Source organism: Palaemon carinicauda, chromosome 25 (assembly GCF_036898095.1).
Source record: "Palaemon carinicauda isolate YSFRI2023 chromosome 25, ASM3689809v2, whole genome shotgun sequence".
NCBI lineage: Eukaryota > Metazoa > Arthropoda > Malacostraca > Decapoda > Palaemonidae > Palaemon > Palaemon carinicauda.
Window position 1 is genome coordinate 103,045,830 of NC_090749.1, and position 7,234 is coordinate 103,053,063.

Consider the following 7,234-nt stretch of genomic DNA (forward strand, 5'->3'; position numbering starts at 1 on the left):
CCTTGATTGGAGAAGGACAGAAATAAGGCACGTGAGAAATCTTGCGAGGCGAGCCTATGTCCATGCTCACCCTAGGGTGAAGAAGGTCTACATGAGGAAGGGTCTGTTTTGGCATCATCTTCCTCGGTCACACCGTCACACTGGTGTAAGCTCCAGGGTGTTGAAGTCCTGCATCAGAACCTATGCGCCTCTTGCACCTTCCCTTGTTCTCCCGATGGGAGAGATTGGCATCGGTGGAACTGGGTCCCTAGCACAAGTTGGCCTCTTCCTGGGGTCAGTAGGAAAGGTAGAGGAAGAAGAGAAGGAAACCGACTTCTCCAACGGGATAACCTAGGTAGAGGCAACAACCGGCCTCTGCCTAGGAGGAATCTGCGGTGGTTTAGGAGGATCTGCTGTGGCCAAAGTGACCATCTTAATAAGGTTGTCGAATCGGAATGGCTGTTCGCCAACAGATGACAGGTCCGAGGTGTCCATGGGGAGGCCTGGTGGTGGAGAATGCTTCCTCGCAGGTTGTCACCTTGGAACCTGAAACTGTGGGGAAGATGGAAGAGGAACAGGCATCAGCTGGTCTTTTGATGTCATCCCCGGTTGGTCTGGAGAAATAGAAACACCAGCGTACCTATTCAGAGTGTGTTTAAAGCCTTCTCAAAAAGGGACTGGCTTTCCACTAGCTGCCGCTGAGGTCTAGGACTCTTGAGGAAACTCTTTGCTCATTAATGCTTGTGAAAAGTTCGCGAGTGCTAGGAACATACAATTAATGTGCAGGGATGAGCGATTCGTGAGGAAGAGTTTGAGAATGAGGAGGAGAATACTTTGGAGACCTTCGACGAGTGGGCAAACAATGATCAGGCAGGCAAACTGCAAGAAGACGATCGGTGTGATGGCGAGCAACACAGGCAAATGACACGTTGGCGACCGTCATGATGGAGATCCTCTGAAAGGCGCGTGATGCATCAGCAAATGATGCGTAGGGGAGCGTGGCGTAGGAGATCGTCATGAAGGCGAGTGGCGCGCATAGGAGAACGTCGCGCTGGAGAGCATCGCATTGGCCAGTATGGTGATAGTGAGTGACGTGGTGGGGAGCATCGCGATAGTGAGTGCTGCGTCGGGGAGCGTCGCATAGGAGATCAACGAGAAGGCGATCAGCAAGTTGGGGGAGTAAAGCGTTGGCGAGCGACGAGCTGGAGATCCTAGCGTCAGGGATCAGTGCACTAGAGAACGCTGAGCAGGAGAGCGTCATCTGGTGGGAGATATTTTGGAGTGACGAGACAGCGAACAACTTGTCGGAAGGTCTTGTCCTGACGAACGGTGAGCAGAAGGCGAGCGTGTAATTGGAGAATGACGATCAGAAAAGGAACGACTCTCAGAAGAACATCAACCACGCGCCGGCGAGTGATGATCACAAGATGTTGAGTGACGATCCATTGAGACCAACGATCATAAACAGGAGACCAACGAGAAGATAGCTGATCTTGCTAACTGGAGTGCTGGCTTGCGGATGACGAACGTAAAGGACTGTGATCCCTGGAAGACAAGGAGGTTCGAAGATGGTGGGAGGACTCATTGTATGCAGGAGGTCGTCAAAGAGAGGGCGAACGGGTGTGAGGGTCACAAATAACACTGGGAAGGCGAGAGATGGGCCTCGCACACAGCCAGCATGTCTACAGGAGATTGTGGTGTCGGTCAACGACCGAGGATATGAAGGAGCTACAAGTGTGCCCTTCAGGTTCTGGACATACGTGCATGAGAAGCATCAAAGAGAAAAATCACACCTGTAAGAGAGAAAGCAGTTTGAAAAGCAATGGTCTGTATGGCCAAGTGTTAGCCCACCTAAATGTGAGTCTCCATAGTTAAGAGGTAAAATCTTTGTATTTGGTGCCGGACCAAATGACAAATTTGGAAATCACTTGTATTTTCCCTAACCATACAAACCTGAAGCTCTTTACGCATACTGGCCTGCCATCACCTACCCCATGAAGTCGTGCCTGCAATTGCTAAGTGACTCCTGTTAGCTACTGCGAGTGTGACCAGGGTGGTTGATCTACCCCCCCCCCCACTAACTAGCAGAAGCTAGTAACACCTCGCTAACTGTTTTACTGCTAGTTTCAGCTGTTGCCACATATATCTCCATAGTAAAGAGCTTCAGGTTCGTATGGTTAGGTAAAATACAAATTACTTTTGAAATTTGTTAATTAGTTCAAAAATTGTCATTTTATTTCAGAAAACTCCAACATTATCATCTTACCCTTCTCCACTGATAGTTGTTCTCTATTCTTTCAGACTTCAGACTTTTTATAGCAAAGGAAACAAACATCCAACTCTTGTGACAAGATTGTGTAAACTACTGAAGATATCTGCAAGAGAAAGAGGACTCGGAAAAAGGAAGAAGGGTCTGTGTTGCTTTGTGCTGTAGGAAGTTTAGCGTTAACTATGTATTTATAAACCGTTGAAGATAACACTGATGAAGATGTCATCTTGTGATGGTGAGAGGATGACGAACTCTGAATCATCAGAATTTCCAATAGAAAGCGAAATCGAAGATTTGTTTCCACACACTGAAGTGAAATTGGAGAATCATGATATTTTTGTGAGTGATGGACTCTGTGATGATGGCTCAATTTTCAAGGATCCAGAAATAGAATTCAATGCAGAGCCAGAAATAGAATTCAAAGCAGAACCAGAAGTATTTGAGTCGAGCGAAAGTGACATTAAATATTCTTTGGACTGTGATGCGTCAGTGAGTGAGGAGGATTTACAAATCGGGAAGAGGGAAGTCAATCAAGAGGAGGAGAGTGCAGAGACAGGTGTGAAAGAGGAAATTGGCATTCAGTTGGGATCCATCAGGAAAGAGAACGAAGGAAAAGGAAGAGGAAGGGGGAAAGAATGTTTACTGAAAGAGGAGGAGCAGATCGAAAACAGTGGCTGTGAAAAACCTCTTTGTCAGGAAAGTGAGTCTGAAACTCACACTGATGTTGGTACGCGTGAGAAGTCGTTGGTGGATGAGAATTATGAAAAACAATTTAGTGGAGCCGCTGAACCCAATACCCACAGGCTAATTCCCACTGAAAGCCAGTTCAGATGCAGAGACTGTGACAAAACATTTTCTACTGAAATTGATCTTAAAGCACATTACAAAAATCACCCTTGCAGAAGGTCATTCAATTGTAGTGAATGTGGCAAAGAGTTTTTTTGGAAAAGTGCTCTCATGAGACATTTAAGAAATCACAGTGGGGAGAAGCCTTTCAAGTGCAGTGTTTGCAATAAAGCATTTTCTCAGAAAGGTTATCTCACAGACCATCATAAAATTCACACAGGAGAGAAGCCATTCAAGTGCAGTGTTTGCGAAAAAGCCTTTACTCAGAAACGCAGTCTCACAGAGCATCATAAAATTCACACTAAGGAGAGGCCATTTAAGTGCACTGTCTGTGAAAAAGCATTCGCTCAGAAAGGTACCCTTAGAGATCATCACAGAATTCACACTGGGGAGAAGCCATTCAAGTGCGATATCTGCGGCAAAGCATTTTATAAGAGTACTAATTTCACGGCACATTATAGAATTCATACTGGGGAGAAGCCGTATAAGTGTAATGACTGTGACAAAGCATTTTCTGAAAAAGCTAAACTCGCAATCCATTGTAAAATTCACACAGGAGAGAAGCCATTCAAGTGTAGCGTCTGTGACAAAGCATTTTCGCAGAGAGGTACTCTCACAGAACATTATAAAAATCACACCGAGAAGTCATTCAAGTGCAGCGTCTGTGACAAAGCATTTGTTAATTTAGGTAATCTGACAAGACATCATATAATCCACACTGGAGAGAAGCCATTCAAGTGTAGTTTCTGTGACAAAGCGTTTTCTCTGAAATGTAATTTAAAAGATCATCATAAAATTCACACCGGGGAGAAGCCATTCAAGTGCAGCGTCTGCGACCGATCCTTTGCTCAGAAAAGTGCTTTAAGAAATCATTATAGAACTCACACTGGGGAGAAGCCATATAAGTGCAGTGTCTGCGATAGAGCATTTGCTCAAAATTCTGCTCTCAATAACCACTATACAACTCACACTGGAGAAAAGCTATTCAAATGTAGTGTCTGTGACAAATCATTTGGTCAGAGAGGTGGTCTTGCAGCACATTATAAAATTCACACCAGGGATGGGTTAACTGTTAAGCAAAATGATCATGTGCTTAGTACTGCAAGGGAAGGGTCCACCGCTGATCCGTCATTCGTGGAGATTCAGAAACCATAACCGTGCTGAATGAAACCTGTTCCGTGAAGTGGTTCGCAAAAGGAAAAACTAGCAAAAAATAAATGAGAAAACTTTGTAATCAGTGGAATTATTAGTTATAATGATTTTAATATTTTTAGTTTCAATTCCACAGCTAACTTCTTTCTTTACGCAAGTTCCACTCCGTGATATACCGATTCCGGGTCAATTCGGGAGTAAACACAGATGCGATAAATTTCACTCTGGTTACTTGAGGATCAAAACATAATGAGGTGCCACAGGCAGGGGCCATATAAAAAACAGCGCTCATGTTGAAATGATTGCAGAAGACGGGAGTTTAGTGGACCACGGTGTTGGTGTTGAAAGTAATCTCTCTACAAAAGTTGAAGTAAATCAAAATGTAGCAAAGAATTCAGGGTTGTGGGTTGTTCTCTTTGTTGATGATATGGCTTGTTGGATTGCTTGCAGATCCAATAACTACCAGCATCACAATGAACTATTTGATAAGTCTAACTTGCATTTCAGTAGGGGCAAACCAATAAGGTATTGTTTGCTGAAACTTCTTTTTGTTGGGACAAAAGCCAAAGGGGAGAAATACAAGAGAGTGGTTAATTTGTTCATCACCAACAGATCAGACATAGTTTTGTTATAAGAGAAGGATTCAGTGACCAATAAAACAGTATTGTAATTGATAATCATGAAAAAGCACTACTCACCTAGACTCTATGCTGACGTAATTAACTCGCAAACAAGGTGGAGGTTTGGGATAAACAGTTGGAGAAATAAATCTTTGAAGAGTGCGATTACTGGGAATGTCTTGAGTAGCGTCATAGCTATTATTAGTATGTTAGCTGAATGTGACTTGGCTTTTCGAGGAATAGAAGAAGGGTTTTGATCATTGCAAAAGGGAATTTTATTAGGGCAGATTGAGCTCGGATGTGTTACGTAAGAACAAATTTGAGAATCTGATTTAAGAAAAGCAGGACACTTTCCAAGTGTAAGTGAAAGTATATTAAAATAAAAATGATTTTCTTACTGTCAGTATTGTTTTATTTCAACCGATACATTTTTTGTGGTTTATTATGTTAAAAAGGCACGATGAAACTTCAAATCAAAGCGAAAGTATACAAAAATAAACATTGATTCCTTTTTAGCCTCAAGTTTTGTATGTTTTCAATGGTTAAAATTTTGTGTGGTACCTTTTTGTATTTTGAATTACATTATTATTATTATTATTATTATTATTATTATTATTGTTATTATTATTTTTATTACTAGCTAAGCTACAACCCTAGTGGGAAAAGCAAGATTCTATAAGCCCAAGGGCTTCAACAGGGAGAAATAGCCCAGTTAGTAATGGAAATAAGGAAATAAATAAATGATGAGAACAAGTTAACAACAAATCATTCTGAATACAGTAACATCAAAACAGATATATCATATATAAACTTTGAAAAGAGACTTATGTCAGCTTGTTCAATATAAAAACATTTGCTGCAAGTTTGAACTTCTGAAGTTCCACAGATTCAACTGCCCGATTAGGAAGATCATTCCACAACTTGGTTACAGCTGGAATAAAACTTCTAGAGTACTGCGTAGTATTGAGCCTCATGATGGAGAAGGCCTGGCTATTAGAATTAACTGCCTGCCTAGTATTACGAACAGGATGGAACTGTCCAAGAAGATATGAATGTAAAGGATGGTCAGAGTTATGAAAAATCTTATGCAACAGGCATAATGAACTAATTGAACGACGGTGCCAAAGATTAATATCTAGATCAGGAATAAGAAATTGAGTAGACCAAAAGTTCCTGTCCGACTAATTAAGATGAAAATCAACAGCTAAAGACCAGACAGGAGAACAATACTCGAAACAAGGTAGAATGAAAGAATTTAAACACGTCAGAATAGATTGATCACCAAAAATCTTGAATCATGTATGTATTGGATGCCAATTTCTCAATTGCTTAGGGCCTATAAATGGCTTAACCTATCCCTAATTCACACCAGGGAGGTGTTCTTTACAAAGCAATTTTATTTCCATACTTGCTAGACTCTAGTTAGACCCTCTCTCTTGTTAGTTTTATCAAGTGGAATTGAGAATTGAGACAGTTACTTTGCAAATGATTCTTTATGGGACATTTACGAACAAGTTGAATAAAATTTTGATCAAGCGAGAGAGACGATGTCTGATTGAATGAGATCTTCTGTCTTTCCTTGGTGATGTTCAGCTGCATGTGGTGTCATCTCTGATGTGTCCTCTATTGTTTTGGTAGTTATGCACCTCCTTGTTGTACTGTACCTCTGACTCACTAATTATTCACTTCCTTTCTTTCTTAGGAATATTTGACAGTTAGAAACCTGAGCAGTAGTTTTGGGAATTCTATTTTGTTCCCGCACTAACAAACCTTCTGTTGTTTACATGGGATATCTCTTTTGGCAAAGCTAGAAGGCAGCCAATAGACTGAAAGAAAATGCGAGGTGGCAACTCTACCTTCCCACTGTTTTGGGTCGGTAGTGGGTGGCTGGGCGGTACCGTAGCCACCTATCTCTACTTACAGCTAACAGAGCTACCTTACTTTTCTCTTTTGGCTAGTCGATATCGGACGTGTCTGCCCTTCACCTCTTCCCAAGGCTCGCCATCAGACATACAACCATTGCTTTACTTGCTTCCTTTCTCTTCTCAGGTGTGAGTGTTCTTCTTCTGATGCTCCAATGCATACCTGTCCTGGTTGCAAAGGTCGCCTTTGCGGCACCCTCATGTCTTCCATGGACATGCACCCCCATCTGCTATGTCCTCCTGGCCGGGGGTGTTGCTGCGAGTGTTGGGAGTGGCCTGCCTCCCGGGAGAGCAGTTTGGGCAGTGTACAAAGAAGAAAGCTAAGAAAGATCTTTCTCCCCCGGAGTCTGCCTCTGCAGGGAAAAGAGCTCGGGCTTCTTCCCTCACCCCTGGATTGCTTCCCAAAGCTCCTCCTTGCCCACCTTTCTCTGTGACTCAGTCGAGTA

General features: G+C 42.5%; 1 pseudogene; it reads left to right on the forward strand.

Moving 5' to 3' along the window:
* The first annotated feature begins 2,284 nt into the window (after positions 1-2,284).
* On the forward strand, positions 2,285-5,268 carry LOC137618767 (zinc finger protein 83 pseudogene; annotated as a pseudogene).
* The last annotated feature ends 1,966 nt before the right edge of the window (positions 5,269-7,234 follow it).